Source organism: Notamacropus eugenii, chromosome 2 (genome assembly GCF_028372415.1).
Source record: "Notamacropus eugenii isolate mMacEug1 chromosome 2, mMacEug1.pri_v2, whole genome shotgun sequence".
NCBI classification, from domain to species: Eukaryota; Metazoa; Chordata; class Mammalia; order Diprotodontia; family Macropodidae; genus Notamacropus; species Notamacropus eugenii.
The window spans coordinates 72,429,434-72,451,877 of record NC_092873.1 but is presented as its reverse complement, the minus strand read 5'-3'; the positions used below and the strand labels follow the sequence as shown (position 1 = coordinate 72,451,877).

The window sequence follows — 22,444 nt, the reverse complement described above, 5'->3', positions numbered from 1 at the left end:
AAGAACTGCTTTTGCAGTATCCCATAAGATTTGGTAGGTTGTCTCATTATCATCATTCTCCTGAATGAAGTTGTTGATTGTTCTTATGATTCGTTGTTTAGCCCACTCATTTTTTAGCATTAGATTTTTTAGTTTCCAATTAGTTTTTGGTCTGTCTTTACATGGTCTTTTATTACATATAATTTTAATTGCATTATGATCTGAGAAGGATGCATTCACTATCTCTGCCTTTCTGCACTGAATTGTGAGGTTTTTATGCCCTAGTACATGGTCAGTTTTTGTATATGTGCCATGTACCACTGAGAAAAAGATAAATTCCTTTCTATTCCCATTCAGTTTTCTCCAGAGATCTATCATACCTACCTTATTCAGAGTTTTATTTACCTCCTTAACTTCTTTCTTGTTTATTTTGAGGGGAGAAGGGGAGGTTGAGGTCCCCCACTAGTATAGATTTGCTGTCTATTTCTTCCTGTAACTCCTTTAACTTCTCCTCTATGAATTTGGATGCTATACCACTTGGAGCATGTTTAGTAATGATACTGCTTCATTTTCTATGGTGCCTTTTAGCAGGATTTAGTTTCCTTCCTTATCTCTTTTGACTAAATCTATTTCTGCTTTTGCTTTGTCAGAGATTAGGATTGCTACTCCTGCTTTTTTTACATTAGATGAAGCACAATATATTCTGTTCCAGCCTTTTACCTTTAACCTGTGTGTATCCCTCTATTTCAAATGTGTTTTATGTCAACAACATATTGTTGGATTATGGTTTTTAATCCATTCTGCTACCCATCTCTGTTTTATGGGAGAGTTCATCCCATTCACATTCATAGTTATGATTACTATCTGTGTCTTTCCCTCCATCCTCTTTCCACCACCCCCCCCCCCCCCGCTCATTTGTGCTTTTAGTTGTCCCTTCTCCCTTCCCCTCCATAATAGGGTTTTAATTTTTGACGACTACCTCCCTCAGTCTTCCCTTCCTTCTTTCAGCCCCCTTCCCATTTACTCCCCTTACTACTTCTCCCTTCCATTTTAGCCTCCTCTCCCTTTGCTTTCCCCCTTCCCCTCCTACTGCCTATATCAATAAATTTTTTTGATCAAAGTCTCTCTCTGGCAATATTAAGAGACAGAAGTGCTCTTTTCTTAGTCGGACTTCATGAATCCTTTTCAAGAATAGAATTAGAACTACATGGTCTGAATGGGTTTTTACCAAATGAACTAATCACTGAAAGACCAATCTGATTAGATTTCATCCAGTTTACTAAATTATGCAAAGATTTGTCGATCTCTCACTAGCTGGTTTTAGCAGCATTATTTGGAAAATCTCTGCAAGTGACCAAGAACCTGGAGATGGTTGAGGAAATGACTGCACAACTCTGTTCTGATCCACAGGCAGCTCTTTGAGAGATGCATAGGAAGAACTTGTCAGAACCCTGAAGATTATGGATGGTGCAAAAGTAATTGACATTACTGCTATATTAGTTTTCTTTATTGTAAGACTCAAACTGACTCCATTTTGAGACTTCAGTTTCATTTTCCTTTAAACCACCTGATTTCAGGGAATTCCACCTGCTCACTCACCTTCTACCAACTCAGAAAGTCCCTACTCTTTCCTCCAATAAGAAATTAGATTGCCCAATCCTACCTCCTGTTTTTATCCTGTTTATTTGTTTTCCTTTAATGTTTAAAATCCTGTATACAATCTATATTCTGGGTCTTTGTGCCTACTGAGGGGTGTTTCAACTGGTTTATTATGCTTATCTTGGTAATAAATTGCATAGCTTGGAATCCTTCTCCTTGGTTACTATAAATCCACCTGTGACATTATTCACCTCTTATAAATTTGCTTATGTTCAGCATATCACTGTTATGTATCTATTACTTATTCTGTAAACTGCTTATCATTTATTCTTGGACTGATGTCAGTGTAGGAACTGAGGACCTTATACTGCACATTTGCTAGTCATGGCTTTTGCCCATAATGCTTATGCAGAGGCCCTTTGTGTGATTTCTAGTTGCCCTTTTTATCAAGAATCTAAATTCTTGTGAGAGAAAACTGTGAAAAAGGGAGGAGGTACTGAAAGTATGAAACTTGAATTTCATATAATTGTCATGCGTCATGAAATATTATTCTTGTTTAAATTTTTTTGAATCACTTAAAAATGCTCAAGGCATTAGTTTTCAGCCTGTACAAAAAGAGGAAATAGAACATTTTCTATTTAGGGGGCAGAGCCAAGATGGTGGAGTAGAAAGACACGCATACACTAGCTCTTCCCCCACAGCCCATAAAATACTTGTAAAGAAAGACTCTCAACAAATTCTAGAGCAGTAGAAGCCACAGAACAACAGAGTAGAGGAGATTTCCAGCCCAGGGTGACCTGAAAGGCTGACAGGAAAGGTCTATCGCATGAGACGTGGAGCAGAACCCAGCCCAGCCTTGGCAACATGACGTGGTGCAGGGAGGAGGACCAGACCAGGCATCGCGGAAGAATCCCCAGCAGCAGTAGAAGCAGTTTTCAGATTCCACAACCCACAGGTGCCAAAGGTCAGTGGGAGGGTTTTTTCAGCTGGCCAACAAGGGAGTAGGGTAGTCCCATAGCTCCAGCCTCAGGTGATGGCAGTGGAGGCCACATCAGGCAGCAGCAGCTCCCACAGCAGCCCACATTCATTGTTGGATCATAAAACCCCTGGGGGATCTGAGCAGCTGATCCTTACCTCTGCCCTGTGTGGAGGCTCTGCCCCCACCTAATGCTCCTGGAGGAATTGAGCAGCTGTTCTTAATCTCATACTGAATGGCAGCCCTGCCCCCACCTAAAGCCCCTAGGGGAATTGACCAGCTTTTCTGAATCTCAGCCCCCAATGCAGGCTTGGGGGAACTGGAGGCCAGGTGGTTGTAGAGAGGAAACTCTACTACTCACAGATTCTGGGCAGAAAAGTTTCTTGTTGCTCCCAGACCAGTGTACATGCTTGATTGTGCCACCTTGGAGCAACTGAGATCTTACAGACCCCCAGAATATACCCTACTCTTGACAAAGGACCCAAAAGTCAAGTAACTGGTTGGGAAAATGCCCAAAAAAGGGGAAAAAAAATAAGACTATAGAAGGTTACTTTCTTGGTGAACAGATATCTTCTCCCATCCTTTTGGATGAAGAAGAACAATGCTTACCATCAGGGAAAGACATAAAAGTCAAGGTTTCTGTATCCCAAACATCCAAAATAAATATTCAATGGTCTCAGGCCATGGAAGAACTCAAAAAGGATTTTGAAAATCAAGTAAGAGAGGTGGAGGAAAAATTGGGAAGAGAAATTAGAGAGATGCAAGAAAATCATGGAAAGCAAGTCAGCAACTTGCTAAAGGAGACCCAAAAAAAAAATGCTGAAGAAAATAACACCTTTAAAAATAGGCTAACTCAATTGGCAAAAGAGGTTCAAAAAGCCAATGAGGAGAAGAATGTTTTAAAAAGCAGAATTAGCCAAATGGAAAAAGAGGTTAAAAAACTCACTGAAGAAAACAGTTCTTTAAAAAATAGAATGGAACAGATAAAGGATAATAACTTTATAAGAACCAAGAAATCACAAAACAAAACCAAAAGAATGAAAAAAATGGAAGATAAAGTGAAATATCTCATTGGAAAAACAACTGATCTGGAAAACAGATCCAGGAGAGACAATTTAAAAATTATGGGACTACCTGAAAGCCATGATCAAAAAAAAAAGAGCCTAGACATCATCTTTCATGAAATTATCAAGGAAAACTGCCCTGATATTCTAGAACCAGAGGGAAAAATAAATATTGAAAGAATCTATAGATCACCTCCTGAAAGAGATCCAAAATGAGAAACTCCTAGGAACATTGTGGCCAAATTTCAGAGTGACCAGGTCAAGTTAAAAATATTGCAAGCAGCTACAAAGAAACAATTTGAGTATTGTGTAAATACAATCAGGATAACACAAGATCTAGCAGCTTTTACATTAAGGGATCGAAGGGCGTGGAATATGATATTCCAGAAGTCAAAGGAACTAGGACTAAAACCAAGAATCACCTGCCCAGCAAAACTGAGTATAATACTTCAGGGGAAAAAAATGGTCTTTCAATGAAGCATTCTTGATGAAAAGACCAGAGCTGAAAAGAAAATTTGACTTTCAAACACAAGAACCAAGAGAAGCATGAAAAGGTAAACAGGAAAGAGAAATCATAAAGGGCTTACTAAAGTTGAACTGTTTACATTCCTACATAGAAAGACAATATTTGTAACTCTTGAAACTTTTTTCAATATCTGGGTAGTTGGTGGGATTACACACACACACACACACACACACACACACAGCACAGGGTGAGTTGAAGAGGAAGGGATCATATCTAAAAAAATAAAATTAAGGGGTGAAAGAGGAATATATTGGGAAGAAAAAGGGAGAAATGGAATGGGGCAAATTATCTCTTATCATAAAAGAGGTAAGAAAAGACTTTTCAATGGAGGGAAAAAGAGGGGAGCTGAGAGGGAAAACATGATGCTTACTCTCATCACATTTGACTCAAGGAAGGAATTAAATGCACACTCATTTTGGTATGAAAACTAATACAGGAATACAGTACAAGAAAGTGGGGGAGAAGGGGATAAGCAGGGTGGGGAGGATGATGGAAGGGAGGGTAATGGAAGGAGGGAGCAATTACAAGTCAACACTCTTGGGGAGGGACAAGGTCAAAAGAGAGAATAGAAGAAATGGGGGGCAGGATAAGATGGAGGGAAATATAGTTAGTCTTACACAACATGACTATTACGGAAGTCATTTGCAAAACTACACATATATAGCCTATATTGAATTGCTTGCCTTCTCAGTGGGGATGGGTGGGGAGGGAAGATGGGAGAGAAGTGGGAATTCAAAGTATTAGGAATGAATGTTGAGAACTGTTTTTGTATACAACTGGGAAATAAGAAATTCAAGTAATGGGGTATAGAAATCTATCTTGCCCTGCAAGCAAAGGGAGAAGAAGGGGATAAGGGAAGGGGGTGGTGTGATAGAAGGGAGGGCATATTGAGAGAAGGGGTAATCAGAATGCAAGGCATTATGGAGTGGGTGGAGGGGAGAGATGGGGAGAAAATTTGGAACTCAAAATTTTGTGGAAATGAATGTTGAAAACTAAAAATAAATAAACGTTAAAAATCATAAAAATAAATATTTTTCTATGAATAATATTTTTCTTCTTTCTTTGTTCTCTGTAGGGTATACCCTTAGTAGTGGCATTGCTGGGTCAAAGTTTAATAGTATTTTGGACATAGTTTCAGATTGCTTTCAAGAATGAAGTTCTCAGTTCCACCAATAACGTTAAAGTTTTTGTTTTCTCATATCCCCTCCAACATTTTGTCATTTTCCTTTTTTTTTGTAATTTTACCCAATCTGAAGGGTACAAGGTTGTTTGAATTTGGATTTCCCTAGTTATTAGTAATTATATTTATATCAATATAGCTATTGATAGCTTTGATTTCTTCCTCTGAAAACTGTCTATTCATCTCCTGTGACCATTTATCAATTTGACTTAGTTTCCTATACATCTTAGAAATGATACATTTATCACCCTAAAGGAGTACCTGCATAGACCTTGGCCTAAAGGGGCCAAGGTCTCCCAGTGCATCCTGGGTGATCTCCAGTCATTCTGATGTATATCTGATCACTGAATTCAGATGGTTATGGAGGAGAAGTGAGACTGGTGACCTTGAACAGCCCTTCCTCAGTCAAAACAAAGTCAAGTGCAAGTCATGTCATCACTTCTCTGATGGCATGGTCTTCTTCAGCAATGAAGGACAAACACAATAATCCAACCTTTATCAGAAAAATTTGCTGTAAAATCATACACATCCCCACCCAGTTTTCTGATTTTCTTCTAATTTTAGCTGCTTTGGTTTTGTCTGTACAAAAACATTTTAATTTTGTGTAATAAAAATGACCATTTAACCTCCAGTAAACATCTGTCTCTTATTTGGTTATGAACTCTTTCCTTACAGATTTATAGATTTATTGATCTGAGAGGACCTGCTCCACTAATTTGTTTATCTCACCTTTAGTGTCTTTCTAAATCATACACCCATTTGAAGCTCATCATGGCATACAGTATAAGAGATTGGGCTTTGCCTAGTTTTTCCACACTACTTTCCAGTTTGTCTAAAAATTTTCATCAGATAATGAGTTCTTGTCCCAGTAGCTGAGATCTTTGGGTTTATCTAACTCTAGGTTACTGTGTTCATTTGCTTCTGTGTATTATGTACCTATTCTGTTCAACTCATTAAACTATTTCTTACCTGGTAACAAATTTTTTTTGATGATACAGCTTTGTAGGATAGTTTGAGATCTGGTGCTACTAGATCCCCTTCCTTTCCATTTTTTTAAATTCTCTTCATCTTTTGTTCTTCCAGATGAATTTTATCATTTTTTATAGTTCCATAAAGTATTTCATAATTTGATTATGGTATTAAATAGATAAATTAAGTAGCATTGTCATTTTTATGATATTGACTTAGGCAATTTGTGACCAATTTCTATTTCTCCAATTCTTCAGATCTGCATTTATGTGATGAGTATTTTATAATTGTGTTCATACAGTTCCTGTGTCTATCTTGGCACGTAAACTCCCAAGTATTTTATACCATCTGTAGTTGTTTCAGATGGAAATTTTCTATTTCTTCCTTCTGGGTTTTATTGATAATACACAGAAATGCTGGTGATCTGTGTGAATTTATTTTACATTTTACAACTTTGCGGAAGTTGTTAATTGTTTTGACTAGTTTTTTAGTTGACTTTGTAGAGTACTCTAAGTAACCCATTATATCTTCTGCAAAAAGTGATGGTTCTATTTCCTCATGGCATATGCTTTTTTCCTTTTATTTTTTTTTTCTTATTGCTAGACTTAGTATTTCTACTCTTATTGCTAGAGCTGGCGTTTACTCTAGTTCTAAAGTTAATTAATTAATCATCAATTAATTCAGTCATTTAAAGGACAAATACTGAAGCTGACACTTAAATCCTTTGGTCACATGAGAAGACAAGACTCACTGAAAAGACCCTAGTGTTGGGAAAGGCTCAAGGTAAAAGGAAAAGGGGATAGCAAATGATGAGATGGATAGTGTCACTGAAGCAATGAACATGAGTTTGGACAGACTTTGGAAGATAGTAGAGGATATGAGTCTGTGAGGTAATAAATAATTGGACATGACTGAACAAATGAACAACGGCATTTATAGTACAATATTGAATAATAATTATGATCATAGATATCCTTGCTTTACCCCTCTCTAGCTAATCCCTATTATAGATTATGCTTTCTGTTGGTTTTAGATAGATACTAATCATTTTAAGGAAAGCTCCATTTATTCCTGTGCTTCCTAGTATTCCTGCACTTTTTAACAGAAATGGATATTGTACTTTATTAACAGTTTTTTCTGCATCTGTTGAAATAATCATGCAATTTGTTTGTTGTTGTGAGACATCAAAATCATGATCACAATAACAAAGATTTGGATACAACTAAAAAATGAGTGAACAACAAATGTTTTAAACACGTTTATTATTCAATGCCCATCTTTTTTTCATTTATGATTAAGCTCTGATTTACAAAGTCATTGACCCTGGGCTGCATCCTAAGCTCTACAGCTTTTCAGAACACTTTATTCTATTTCCTCCTGCATTTTTCTGGTGGGTACAAAAAAGTAATGTTATTTGAATTTCCTCTTCTTTGTATTTGAATGTCTTTCTCCTGATTACTTTTGGAACTTACTTTTTTCCTGAATTAAATTGTTAAACTTAATCATTCTGTGTCTTGGAGTTTACAGCCTTGGATTTTTTATATTTCTAAAGCCAGTCTATGAATTAATTCTTCCAACTGGTATTTCATTTTCTGTGTTCAGAAGTTCTTGGCAGTTCCCTTCTATTATTTCTTCCATTATTGTGTTCAGTTTCTGGGACACTGTTTCTTCTAGTGCTATATGATCTTCTATTGGTTCTTCTATAATTGTTGTTTATATGCCTCCTGTCTTTGATATCAGTATGTTTCATTTGGATGGTAAATATTTTTCTTTTAATGTTGTTTTTTGTTTCTTTTTGTTGATTGTTCTTCACTTTTGTGTATTTGCATTCCCAGTTTATTATTCTCATTTGTCTCCTGACGTCACAGATTTAAGTTTTTCTCTTCTGCTCCATTATCTTTGCTTTGTAAGCCATGAATTCTGTGCTCATAATTCTCATTTCTCTTTTAAACCACTCAGGGATAATGTGTTGTGATTCCATATTCGCTTCATATTGGAGGCAGCACAATTAGCAGCAGCAGCAATTTAGAGATAGTAAAGGGATTGTACAACTTATCAGAAAGAGATTTTAAGAGACCCTTTGTGTTGGCACTGAATACAAGACTGGGTAGGTGCTGTGTGTCAACTCCATTGCCCATTACCCAGTTCCATCTCTGTGTTCCAGGGCAGTCAGCTGTGCTTGCAGTCACAAGGGATCAGGTGCCCTGTTGCAGTTCCAAGGGGGAGAGGAATGCTTGTGGTTGTAAGTGAGTGGGTTCCCTACCTAGGTAAGGACAAGAGCAAAACCAGGAGAGCAGTGACCATTCCTCTCCCTGGATCACATCACCTTGGAAGCACTGAAAACTTACAGGCCTCCAGAACTAGCTGTGAAAACACCAAGGTGGAAAAAGCCTGAAGTTTGAGATGGTGATACCACCATCTAACATAAAGTTCAAAATCAAAAAAATTGGCTGAAAAAATAAACAAACAACAGAAAAAGAACCAGACTATTAAATGCTACTATAGTGCCAGGGAAGCTCAAGACACAAAACTCAGAAGAAGAAAATGACATAAAAACATCTACAAGTAAAGTCCCAAAAAATGCAGATAGGACGCAAACTCAAGGTTAGAAACTCTTCACCAGATGCCTTGAAGGAAGGACTCGCAGAAATTCCCTAGAAGCAACTGAGGCAGAAACAGTAGCTGAAGCTGAAAGACCTCTCTGAATGCCTCTGCAGATAATCAAAGAGCCTCTTCAACACATAGTTAGCAAACTGAAACCAATCGTAGATTGTCTACACATGTTCCATAATCTCTCTCTTTAAGACATTATCCTTAATCATTATAATGATTCTTCTAGAAGCAGGCTTCCCAGGTTGTCATGTGGAAAGATGCAGCTATCCCAGGTCCTCTGTGCTCGAAAGGCTAACTATTTGTGCTTATCAACCCTATACTACATGACTTTTGACCCCAAAACTTTACTGAAACACTCCCTAAAGTCCACATGAATTTTGTTAGCACTTCTACAATATGACTATCAAATGTGCATACAAACCTCCCCTCCCTCCCATGAGCTCCTCTCCAACTGCCAACTAGAATGTCTTCCCAGATATTCCACTGGTTCTTTAAATTCAACATGACCCAAACTGGCAAGCCAAGTCTGTAAACATGTCCTATGTGCTAGGCACTCCACTAAGCAAGCACCAATGATAGACAGACACAAAACAAAACCAGTCCTTTCTCTCAGGAAGCTTGATAGGAGAAACAATTTGCAAACAATTATGTACAAATAAGATACATGTAGTATGAATTATAGATAATCACAGAAGAAAGGCATTAAAGGGGATTGGGAAAGGCTCCTTGAGGAAGGTAAAATTTTAACTAGTACTTAAAGAAAGTTTAGGGAATTTAGGAGCCAGAGATAAGGAGGGAGAGAACATGTATGTAGAAGATCAATGAAAATGAACAGTTAGAAGACAGGGTATCCTGTTTCACAGCAAAGTGACACTCCAGTGTCACTGGATCAGCAAAGTAGAGGAGCTTCAAGTGTAAGAAGACTAAAAAGAGGGGGAAGAGAGATGGACAGATTAATGAAGGACCAAATAAAATTTTATATTTGATCCTGGAGGTAAACTGAACAATTTGACAACTGGATGGAGGATGAACTGGAGTGGGGAGAGACTTGAGGCAGGGAGACCAACCAGAAATCTATTGCAATAATTCAAGCATGAAGTGAGGAAGCCTGCACCAGAGTGGTAGCAGTGTCAGGGAAGAGAAGGGAACATAATGAAAGATATTACAAATATAGATCTGATAACAGATTAGACAGAGGGAGTGAGGGAGAGAGTGAGATATCCAGTGTGACAAGTACATTTCCAGCTTAGGTGACTGGGAGAATTGTGATGACCTTGACAGTAATAGGAAAGTCAGGAACAGGGGAGGGTTTGAAGGCAACAATAATGTGTTCAGTTTTGAATATGTTGTGTTTGAGGTATCTATGGGACATCTGGTTAAAGACAAACAAGCAGTTGGAAGGAGACTAGAGATCAAGAAGAAGGTTAGGACTAGATAAAAGGATCAGAGACTCATCTGCATAGAGGTTAAAAGTTAATCTATGGGAGGTGATGAGACCACCAAATGAAACAGTATAGAGGGAAAAAAGAAGAGGGCCCAGGAGAGAGCCTTGGGGGACACTGAAAGTTAGTGAGTATGATGTGAATGAAGCTCCAGCAGAGACTGAAAAGAAGCAGTTAAACAAAAGAACTAGGAAAAGAGCAGCGTCACAAAAACTTAGTGAGAAGAGGGAGACTGACAACATTAAAGGCTGCAGAGCATAACCTCTAAAGGTCCTCCATTCTCAAAAATGAATGAAGATTGAGGAAAGGCCATTATATTTAGAGAGGGCAGTTTCAGTGGAATGATGTATTATAGAGCTGAGCAGCTAAGTTAAGAGAGCAAGAGGAACAGAACATTATCTGCCCCCCCCCAAATATTCTCCTCTAAACTCCCACATTCTGTTAATGGATTTTCCATCCGCCCAATCATCCAGGTTTGTCTACAGACATCTTTGACATATTACCCCCTCACCCTCTATATATCTTTTGCCAGTTCCCTCTACATACCTCTATGTATTCCCACCTATATATTCTATGTATCTCTATATATTCCCACCTATATGTTCTATATATCTCTATATATTCCCACCTATATATTCTTCACCTCCCGCCCTCCACCCCAGTCATGCAGACCTATCTCAGTAGACATCTTGGACATTTTACTCCCTCACCCTTACATATTCTTTTGTCAGTTTCTCTCAATATTACTTCCATAATATCTCCCCCATCCATTCCTTTTTTTCAATCAACTTGCACAACCCCTCCTGTAGTTCACACCCCTCCTCTGGATTTATTGTGGTAGTTTCCTCCTGGATGATCTTCTCACCTTCACCCTCTCCCTGGTCCAATCTGCCCAAGTGTTCAGTGACTTCCTATAGCCTGACACTCATGGCCCATTTTCAGCGTCCCCACCACTCCCCTGTACCCACTCCTTTCTCCAGGCAAGCTGTTCCCCCAAACTTGTCCTGAACTTGAAGGGCATTTTTGACAGGCCATTCCCTGTGCCTTTTCTGGGAGCTTCCCCAGAGCCTGCCTCCAGTTAAACGCCCTCTCCCTTCCCAGCTTTTGCTCCAACGTCTTTGGTTCTGCCTTTTACACACCCTCTGGCATTACACTTGTTTGTGCACACCGAGTAGCTCTCACTGGAGCTTAACCTCCAGTTTAAGTGCGGTGGTCACGTCCTTTTTTTTTCATTTTTGTCGCAGTTTCTCACACACAGGGAGACCTAAAAGGTTGAAATTGAATTCCCCGCCCCCATCCCCATGGCAATCATCGGAACCCATCCTGGTTCCCGCTGACCTGGAAACGGAAGTCAGTAGTCCCTGCGACTTCTGGGAGAAGGTTTTCTGGAAGTCTTTCTGCGTAGCCAGGCTGAGCTGCTTCCTAGGCCGGAGGTGAGAATGAGGAGCGGGTGGGGAGGGTCTCCGGTGGGGCTGGGCCAGGGAAGCATCGTTCTTACTCTCTGTAGGCCGCGGGAGAGAATCCTCTGAGCATAAAGTCCGAGGTTCCCAAGGAAAAGGTGAAGAAGGGGGCGAGAAAGGACTCAATCTGCGTGTCTCCGCAGCAATCCAGACACACCTCCCCCCTTCTTTTTTCCTTAGGAAGGATCAACTTCTTTGAGAACCTGGGCTTGCCGCTGAGGATTCTGGGTGTTTTTGTTGCGGGTGGGGGTAATTGGGGGCCTGCGCGGGGACTTCTGGGACTTGTAGTCCAGGGAGGGCGAGTGCATACTAGGGCTGCCGCTTCAGAGGGTCTTTTTGGAATCAGAGGTGAGTACGGGCCATTGAAACTCCCCACGTATTACCTGTGCCACGGAAGGGATTAGTGCATCATCGAAAATTAGAAATCCCGTAGTGTCCTGTTACTATCAGAAACGTTATTTTGGCATCCCAGCCCCTCCCTTCTTTCACCGTTAGTCTCTTGGCTCTATGATCATGTACCTGTTTACAGAGTTATGGGCTTACAAGATTGGGAAGAATCCTAGAATCCAGATTTTAGGGCTGAAGGGGACTAAAAAATCATGTATCCAGACACTCATTAACATCTAAGAAAGGAGAAAAACAAAGCAAGGAAAAGGGGAAGCATTAGCTGGGGGAGAAAAACATAAAAAAACCTTTTAGAACAAGAACCCACCCTCTCTGGAAGCCTTGGGGTCTCAAAGGGTTAGATCTCAGAATTAGGGATGGGGAATGTGGTTTCTAGACTTTTTGCTGACAGGGATTCGTTCCAGGCTCCTGGAGATTTGTTCCCATTCCTTATTGCAGGAGCTTGAGGAAGTTTTAGAAACTCATGATAATTATGAATCACAGGTTTCTTAATCTCCTGTTAACACGCACTTTGATGAGCTGCATGGATTCAAACGCAAAAAGTGAAACAGTTCCTGCTCTCAAGAATCTTACATTATAACAGAAGAGTGTCATATAAAATATAGACAGATTGTGTACAAAAGTAATGGAAGATAATTTTGTGATGGAGAGCACTAGCAGTGGGGCTTCGTGTAAAAGGTTGAGATGAATCTTGAAGGAGATCAGGGATTCCAAGAGTCAGAGAATGTATTGCAGGCATGGGAGACAGCCAATTTAAAGGCAGTGGGGGTCTGGAGATGTGGAGAAGTATGATAACCAATAAGCTGTATCATGCAGTATGTAAAGTCTAAGAAGCCTGGGAAGGTAGGAAAGGACTAGATTGTGAAGAACCTTAAATGTCAAACAAAGGATTTTATATTTGATCATGGAGGCAATAGATACCCACAGGAGTAAACTGAGGGAAGTGTTAGGTGGCATTATCAGATCTGCATTTTAATAAAGTTATTTTGGCAACTGCAAGGAGGGTGAATTGAAATAGGGAAAGACTTTAGTGACGGAGACTAAATACATGGTAGGCTATTGGAGAAACAAAATGAGAGATGAGTGGAGGATATGATATGTTGTTGAGATAGAAACCACAGTGTCTAACAACTAGTTGCATATATGGGATGAAAGAGAGGGAGGACTCAAGAGTAAAGCCAAGGTGGAAAACTTGGTTGTCTAGAAGGATAATCATGCCCTTGACATTAATAGGAAAATTGGAGAAAGGGAGGGAACTTTCTTGAGGGGTGGGGGAATTGGAGAAGGTAGGTTCTGTATTGAACAAATTGAGTTTCAGATGCTTATGGAACATCCAGGTGGAATTTCCAATAGGCAGATGTGTAATGAGCCCACGAGAGGTTTTAAGGTTGGATATCATCTGCATAGAAATAGTCTTTAAACCTATGGGCACTAGTGAGATTGCCTAAATCATTTCCCACCCAGGTACTTTTCCTGGACTGCATCATCTCTCTGGAAATTCATCATTCTGCAAGATAAAATCAATTCAGAAACTCACTCCTCTTCAGATAATTTCCCCCTCTTCCATTCCAATAGAGACACTATCATATAAAGAATATATAGAATATGTACAAAATTAATACAAAATAGTTTTGTGAGAGAGTACACATGCATATGGGCATCATGTAAAAGGTTGAGATGAATCAGGGATGTCAAGAAGCAGAGGTGAGAAGAGAATATATTACAGACATGGGAGACAGCTAATTTAAAGGCGCTGGGGTCTGGAAATGGATAGGAGTGTGATGAACTTGTACAACTTCATGAAGTTGCACAATCTCATCATTCTCTGCCATCCTCACCCTTCAGCTTCTTTTTATGTGTTGTCTCTCCCATTAGATTGTGAGCTCCTTGAGGGTAGGGATTGTCTTTTATTTTTTTATTTTTGTTGTATTCCCAGCATAGGCACTGTGTGAGTGTGCGTGTGTGTGTACGCCTATACATACATACTAACTGTTTTGTGCCCAAGAGAGAAAGGAGAAGAGACCCTAGACTTTGGAGTATGCCCACAGTCAGTGGGCATGACAGGGATGATAAATGAGCAAAAGAAACTGAAGAGAGGTCAGAAAGGTTTTCATGCCGTGAAAAACCAGAGAGTTAAGAGTGTCCAGGAGAGATTAGTCAGTGTTGTCAAATATTGCTGAAGCCAAAGAGAATGCACATTGAGAAAAGGCCATTTGGTTTGGCAATTAGAAGATTGTTTATTAGTAACTTTGTAGAGAGCAATTTCAATTGAGTTTGGAAGCCTAATCACACAGCATTAAAGGTAAAGCAAGAAGCAGAGGCACCAGGTGAATAGGTGGTCCTGAATAGATCAAAATATACTCTAATACCTTCCCTGGGATTTCTCAGATTTTTATGATTTAAATAAAGCAAGTCTAACATACAAAAGGCAATTTATAGGGCATATAAAAAGTAACATTTGAGTACTGTACTAATTTAAAGGTTGGTCATTGATTGTCATTTGAATTTAAACAAAACCACCCATTTCACCATGAAATTATTTTATAATGATAATGCTATAAATGCATGTATATATCTTTGAAATTTTCATATATGCTATGTTATTTAATCTTGCAAAAATTCTGCAAGGAAGGGAACATTAAATATCAATATAGCTATTTTTATAGATGAGAAAACTGAGGATATAAAGAATGCCAATTATCTCCTCTTATATATGAAGTCCCCTCCAACATCTGTCATTTACCTTTCCTGTCCTATTAGCCAATCTAATGGGTATGAGGTAGTACCTCAGAATTGTTTTAATATGTATTTCTCCCGTCAACAGTGAGAGTATTTTTTCATATGGCTATAGATAACTTTTCATTACTTCATCTGAAAACTGATCATACTTGATCATTTATCAATTGGGGAATGGCTTATTTTTATAAATTTCACTCAGTTCTCTGTATTTGAAAAATAAGGCCTTGATCAGAGAAACTTCCTTCAAAATTTTTTTGCAGTTATTGCTAACTGTATTTCTCTCCATCCTATTTTATCTTTCTCTTGAGTCTTATATTTGTAAGTCATATTTTCTATTCAGCTCTGGTCTTCCCATTAAGAATGCTTGAAATTCCTCCATCTCATTGAATGACCATATTTTCCTCTGAAGTATTATACTCAGTTTTGCTGGGTGGGTGATTCTTAGTTTTAATCCTAGCTCCCTTGACCTCTGGAACATCATATTTCAAACCCTCTGATCCCTTAATGTAGAAACTGCTAAATCTTGTGTTTTCCTGACTGTGATTCTACCATACTTGAATTGTTTCTGGCTGCTTGTAATATTTTCTCCCTGACCCCCAGGGAACTCTGGAATTTGGCTGCAATATTCCTGGCAGTTTTCGTTTTTGGATCTCTTTCAAGAGAGTGAATTATTTCAATTTTTATTTTACCATCTGGTTCTAGAATATTTTCAAATTTTCCTTTATAATTTCTTAGAAGATGATGTCTAGGCTCTTTTTTTTAATCATGACTTTCAGGAAGTCCAATAATTTTAAAATTATCTCTCCTGGATCTATTTTCTAGGTCAGTTGTTTTTCCAGTGATGTATTTCTCATTGTCTTCTATTTTGTCATTCTTTTGGTTTTGTTTGATTGTTTCTTGATTATTCATAAAGTCATTAGCTTCTATTTGCTCCATTCTAATTTTGAAGGAATTATTTTTTTCAGTGAGCTTTTGGATCTCCTTTTCTATTTAACCAATTCTGCTTTTTAAGGTATTATTCTCTGTTGGCTTTTTGGACCACTTTTACCATTTTGCCTGGTCTGTTTTTGAAGGTGTTATTTTCTTTAGTATTTTTTGTGTCTCCTTTACAAAGCTGTTGACTTTTTTCATAGTTTTCTTGCATCACTATCATTTCTCTTCCCAATTTTTCCTCTGCTTTTCTTACTTGATTTTCAAAATCAAGTTTTTTGAGATTTCTTGGCCTGAGACCAAATCATATTTTTCTTGGAGGCTTTGGATGTAGGAGTTTTGACCTTGTTGTCTTTTTCTGAGTGTATTTTGATTTTCCTTGTCAACATAGCAACTTTCAATAGTCAAGAGTTGTGTTTTTTTTCCATTGTTTGCTCATTTTCCCAGCCTGTTAGTTGACTTTTAACTCTTTGTTAATGTAGGGCTGTCCTTCCAGGGTGGAAGGTATATTGTCCCAAGCTTCAGGGATTTTGTGCAGCTGTTTTCAGAGATACTTCTAGTTTTCAGTTCTTCCAAGGTGGTATGATCTAAGGAGAACTGTTTACTCCTCTCCTGGCCTGTGCTGTGGTCTGTGAGAGACTATAAGCACTTTTTTCTGCCCTGGAACTGTAAGGAGGGTCCCCCCTCCACTGTGGCAACAAGCTCTGCTATACCAGTGTTCCTTCTTGCCCTTGGACTGCCAAGCGGGATTGTGACTTGGATCCAAGTATGGGCAAAGCAACAAAGCCCTGCTTTGATGCTAGCAAAAAGATCCTTGTAATCTTCTGACCAATTGTTTGACCCCCTTATCGTCCGTGGGCTGAGAGCTCCAGAAATGACTGCTGCCCCTGCTGATTTAGTCACTCACAAGGTCTGCTGCTTATTTTCTGGGGCCAGGGTTGTGCTGATATGGCCTGTGCTGGACAATGCTCTCACCTTGGTGCAACAGATCTTTCCTTCTGACCTTCCAAGTTATCTTAGGCTGCAAATTTGTTTCACTACCTTTTTTTTGTGGGTTCTGCTACTCTAGAATTTGTTGAGAGTCATTTTTAAAGATATTTAAAGGGTTTGGGGGAGAGCCCAGGCAAATCCCTGCCTTTACTCCACCATCTTGGCTCCGCCTCTTCTTTACTACTTGAGGCCTGGTAGGCTTATGTGCTTTGGGCAACTTCCTGGCTGAAGGTAAGCAACAGTTTCCTCAGACCCAAAAAATACCACCCAGTGATCTTATATGTATCATAGATAGTCAGGCAGATTTGAGGGGAAGAATGAACTTCCTGTAGTGGGCTCAGATATAGGCTGGACCCCTTAGTTCTTAGGAATTCTCTGGAAATGACTGACTATAGTTCCAACTATAGAAGGATCTTAGGGACTGCTTAGAAATGCTACCTTAGACATTTCAATGTTAGGAATTCTTCCTGGCAGATGAAGGGAGTAAGAAGAAATTAATGAATTATATTGTTGGGAGGAAAGTAAAAGAGTTGCAAAGGGTAAAAAAGAAGGACATTTGAAACCATTCTCAGTATAATATAGTGGAAAGAATGTTGGACTGGGATTTTTGTAACTTCTATTTGGGAGAACGGCTTCTGCTACTAACCTTCAAGTCATTTTACATCTCTGTGTTTCTGTTTCTTTGTCTGCAGAATGAGAAGGTTGATCACTAAAAGCCCTTCTAGCTCCATCTTTGCAGGCATTCCAGTGGTCATATCGTTTTCAATATAATTAAATTCCATTCAACAAACATTTATTAAATGTGTCAGGCACTATACTAGTCACAACAAAAAACAAAACAGTCTGTGCCCGTAAGAACTTTATATCCAATTTGAGTGGGTGGGGGGAAATGACAGATAAGTAAATAAAAAATATATTTTTAAAATCAATTGGGGAGGGGCCAGAGTGGTGGGCAGATCAGCAAAGACCTCTTTATAGGCCTTTAAGGCCTCTACATGTTTGCAGAGCTTTGAAGGGAATTCAGAATTCTAAGACATGGAGTTAAGGACAAAAAACTTTCCAGGCCTGAGAGACAGCCAATAGAAAGACAGAGAGTCAAGAGGTAGAATGGCCTATTTAATGAACAACTCTTTTTGCATTTAATTTTTATTTTATCGGTTACATGTAAACAAACATTTTTAACATTTTTTCTTTCTTTTTTTTTTTTTTGAAGGCAATCAGAGTTAAAAGTGATTTGCCCAGGGTTACACAGTTAGTATGTGTCTGAGGCTGAATTTAAAATCGTGTCCTGCAGACTCCAGAGTTGGTGCTCTATCCACAGTGCCACCTAGCTGTCCCACTAAGTGTTTTTCTCAATAACTTTTCTTCCATCACTTATAATTTGCCTGGTTTTATTCCTTAATGATTAGCATAATTGCATTACATATTACTTTCTCCATCCCAGGGATTCTGAACCTTTAGGTGTCCTTGTTTTCCATCCCTGACTACCCCCTTCAACCCTGCCTCCACATATTCTACTCCAGATTTAACCTGCCCTGTGTAGTACCAATGCAATATTCACAGCACCCATGGCAGCCATGAATATCCTGGTGCAATTCAGAATCACAAAATATCACAGACTTTCCACATGGAAGGCAGAACCAAAACATTTATTTAGACACCAGAAAGCCAAATCCATCATAGTAACACAAATTTATACACAGTAACAATGTAGAGAACAACACCATTGCACCTGCTAGGCTTCCCACAGACCAGCTCCATTAAACAAATCACAAGCACACTTTCTTAAAGAAAATCACAAACAAACCCTTTCACTCACACTAGCCAGCTGCCTGCATCCTTCCTAGCATTGGCTGCTTTCAGGTCTAACTTCCTCTCACCTCTGCTCCAGCTCCACTTCTTCCTGTTCTACCTATTTAGCAAACTCCTCCTACCATAGGCTCCATGTGACCCAGGCAGGTTACATGGGCCTATTAATGAATATGAAAGATTTTCCATTTAAATTGCCATCACACCCTGGGCTTTTTGGAATGTCTGGAAGTTAACAAATTTGATTTCATCTTAAACCCTTTCCTTTCTCATGCTTTCCACCTTCTAGCACTCATTGAGACCTGGCTTCCTTCTGATGACACTGTTACTCTGGCTAGCCTTTCCAGCATTGGTTGAACTTTCACTGATATTCCTCAGTATTGTGAGGTTGTGGTAGAGGAGTCAGAATACTTCTTGTTCACCATTGTCACTTCAGGTTCTCCCTGTCCAATGTGTTGCCAATGCCTGTTGATTTTACCTTTGTTAGATCTTTCCTATAGGCCTCTTCTCTCTTCTGACACTGCTATCACCCTGCTGCTGGCCCTCTTAACCTCATGTTTGGGCGATTACAATTGCCTTTTGTTCTTCACCCTGGCACTCCAATGTCAGATTGATCCTCGTAAAACACAGTTCTGATCATTGTCACTCCTATATTCAGTAAACTCCAGTGCTTTTCTGTAACCTCCAGAATCAAATATAAAAGCCTCTATTTGACTTTTTTCAAAAAAATTTTTAGAAATTTATTTTAAACTTAAATACATAAGAAGAAAAGAAAAAGAAACATTATAAACTTAGAACTAAAACTTAAATACAGAATAAGAAAAAGGAAAAAGAAAGCATTGCCATATGCACAGCAGAATGTAAGAGGGAATTCAAAATACACAGCAATCAATTTCTGTTTCAAGCAAGACTATATAATAAATACTACATGTGTTCAGAGTTGTCCATCTTTTCTTTGCTTCCTTGTAAGTTTTCTTTTGTTCTCTGCTGAGCGCTTTTTACTTTGTTCTTTTCCTTCCCCCCTCCCCCAAGGCTACAGTTAGGCATGGAGGTAGATGTGTGTGTGTGTATGTGTGTGTATGCATGTATATGTGTATGTATGGATGTGTACACATACATATATACATATGCATACATGCAAATATACATATGCACGTACATATACTTAGATATCTATAATCATATAGACACATACATTCACATGCATCTATGTAAGACTGTACTATATTTTTGTCCTGTTTCTCTGAAGATGGATAGCATCTTCTTTGATAAGTCCAAGTTTCCATATTTTTCTAAATCTACCAACTCATCATTTCCTATACCACAACAATATTCCAACCTTATACTGTCTACATATTTTAAATAGCTTAAAATAATATTAATATGACTGACATAAAGTGTAGTTTCCATATTTTTCTCTTTTGAATAAATGCATTTTAGCTCTAACTTTGTCTGAGATCATGATTACTACCGCTGCTTTTTTTCTTATTAAATTTTACTCCTGATCTTTGTTTTTTGTTTATGTGTATCTCTTATTTCCTATCCCTCCTGACTCTTGTACTTTCTATCCACTTGCTAATAATATCCTATTATATTATCTGCCCTCCCCTTGAAAGATCCCTCCTGTATCCTCCCCACCACCTTTTCCCCTCATCCTCTTGTTTCTATCTGAATTTAGTAGACTTTTATAGTCCTCCAGATATTTACATTATTCCCTCTTTATTCCATTCCCATTAATCTAAACACCCTTCTATACTCCCTATGCTATTCCCTCACCTTCTTCTTTATAAATTTAGAAGACTTTTATTCCTTTCCAAATTATATATTATTCTCTCTTTTACCCAGATCTGATGTGAGTAGGACTCCCTCTAAAAATTTCTCCCTTATTCTGTCCCCCCATAACCTTCTATTTCTTTCTGAATTTAGATACATACATGTATACACACATACATACATGCATATGTATTGTTCTCTCTTTAACCTATTCCTGATGTGAGTAGTCAGAACTACCAGCCCTCCTCCCTCATCTAAATCCCCTGTGTCAGTTCTTTCTCTTGCACCTCATTCGTATAAGATAGTTACTCTTTTTACCTTTTCCTAAACAGTTTTATGTTTTAGAATAACATCATACTCAATTCTACCCCAATCTTTCTTTCAAACTACCCAATTACTAATAACAATCTTAGATATGTGTTTTATATTTCCTCATATAAAAAGTAAATAGTCTGTCCTTACTGAGTCCTTGGAAGTAGTCTTTTATGAGTATCTTATATTTCTCTTAGATTTTATATGTCATATTTTGTATTAAGTTCAGGTTTTTTTGGCAAGAAAATCTTGGAAGTCTGGTAATTCAATGAATGTCCATTTTTTTTATTCAGAATTATGTTTAACTTTGCTGAGTTCTGTTTTACTTTTAGGGCCCTTCTTAACCCTTTCCTACCTTTCTAATGTTCTCATAATCAATCTTTCTACCCAGTACCTTTTCACTGACTGTCCCCTAATCCTGAAATTCCTTCTTTCCTCCTCTGTTTCTTCTAGCTTTCCTCAGGACTCAATTCAAATCCCAACTTCTGCAGGAGACCTTTCCCTGTCCCTTAAACTGCTAATGACTTACCTCTGAGAATACCTTCCATCTATTTTTCATGTATATTGTATGTACCTAATTATGTGCATGTTGCCTTTGCATTAGAATGTGAGCTCCTCCATTCCCCAGTTGGTAAGTGGTTAGGGGATGTGAATGAACAATTTTCCAAGGAAGGAATCCAAACTATCAGCAGCCATATGAAAAAATGTACCAAACCACTAATAATTACAAATGCAAATTAAAACAACTCTGAGGCTCCACCTTACACCATCAGATTGCAAAGATAACAAAAATGGGAAATGGCAGATACTAAAGGGGCCTTGGGAATACAGGTACATTAATATACTGTTGATGAAAGTGTGAACTAGTCCAACCAACCATTCTGGAAAACAGTTTGGAACCAAAAGCAATTAAATTGTGCACGCCCTTTGAATACCATAAAGAGATCAAAGAAAGAGAAAAGAAACCCATATGTAGAAAAATATTTATGCCAGCTTTTTTTTATGGTGGCAAAGAATTGGAAACCAAGGAAGTGCCCCTCAGTTAGGGAATGGTTTCACAAGTTCTGATAGATGAATATAATGCAGTACTATTGTGCTATGATTAAAGGGATGATTTCAGAAAAATCTGGGAAGATATGTATGAAAGTGAAGTGAGTAGATACAAGAAAATAATCTATACAATAACAATAATTTATGCAGGAACCATGTTATAAAGACACCTTTGAAAGACTTCGAACTGTGATCAGCACAGTGACTAACTACAATTCCAGAGGACTCAACATGAAATATGTCATGATGGGGGTTATAGACTTTGATTAGAAGGGGTTGGGGTGGGAGAGGCGAAGCCAAGATGGCGGAGTAGAAGGACGGACCTATAGAAGCTCCCTGCCATATCCCATAAAATACCTGTAAAAAATGACTCTAAACAAATTCTAGAACAGCAGAAGCCACAAAACAACAGAGTGAAAGAGATTTCCAGTCCAAGGCAACCTGGAAGTCTGACAGGAAAGATCTATCGTACTGGTCTTTGAGCAGAGCATAGCTCAGCCTTGGCTGCATGGCATCGGCAGGAACAGAACCAGAGCAGGCAAAATCCCTGGCAGGAGCTGTGGTTCCCAGATTGCTCAGCCTACAAATGCCAAAGGCAACTTCAAAGGTCAGTGAGAAAGCTCTTTCA

General features: G+C 38.6%; 1 protein-coding gene and 1 long non-coding RNA gene across 2 annotated transcripts in view; one reads left to right on the top strand and one right to left on the bottom strand.

The window, feature by feature from the left end:
* The window catches only part of LOC140525486 (uncharacterized), a 37,779-nt gene extending 26,011 nt beyond the window's left edge, over positions 1 to 11,768 (bottom strand). The window contains exon 1 of the long non-coding RNA XR_011974046.1: positions 11,687 to 11,768. This is a non-coding gene — a long non-coding RNA (uncharacterized lncRNA). The remainder of the gene's footprint in view (positions 1 to 11,686) is intronic.
* Positions 11,769 to 12,131: 363 nt separating this feature from the next.
* The window catches only part of LOC140525481 (zinc finger protein 24-like), a 47,415-nt gene continuing 37,102 nt past the window's right edge, over positions 12,132 to 22,444 (top strand). Inside the window, exon 1 of the mRNA XM_072640918.1 lies at positions 12,132 to 12,156. The gene's annotated coding sequence lies outside the window, so the exon portion shown is untranslated. The remainder of the gene's footprint in view (positions 12,157 to 22,444) is intronic.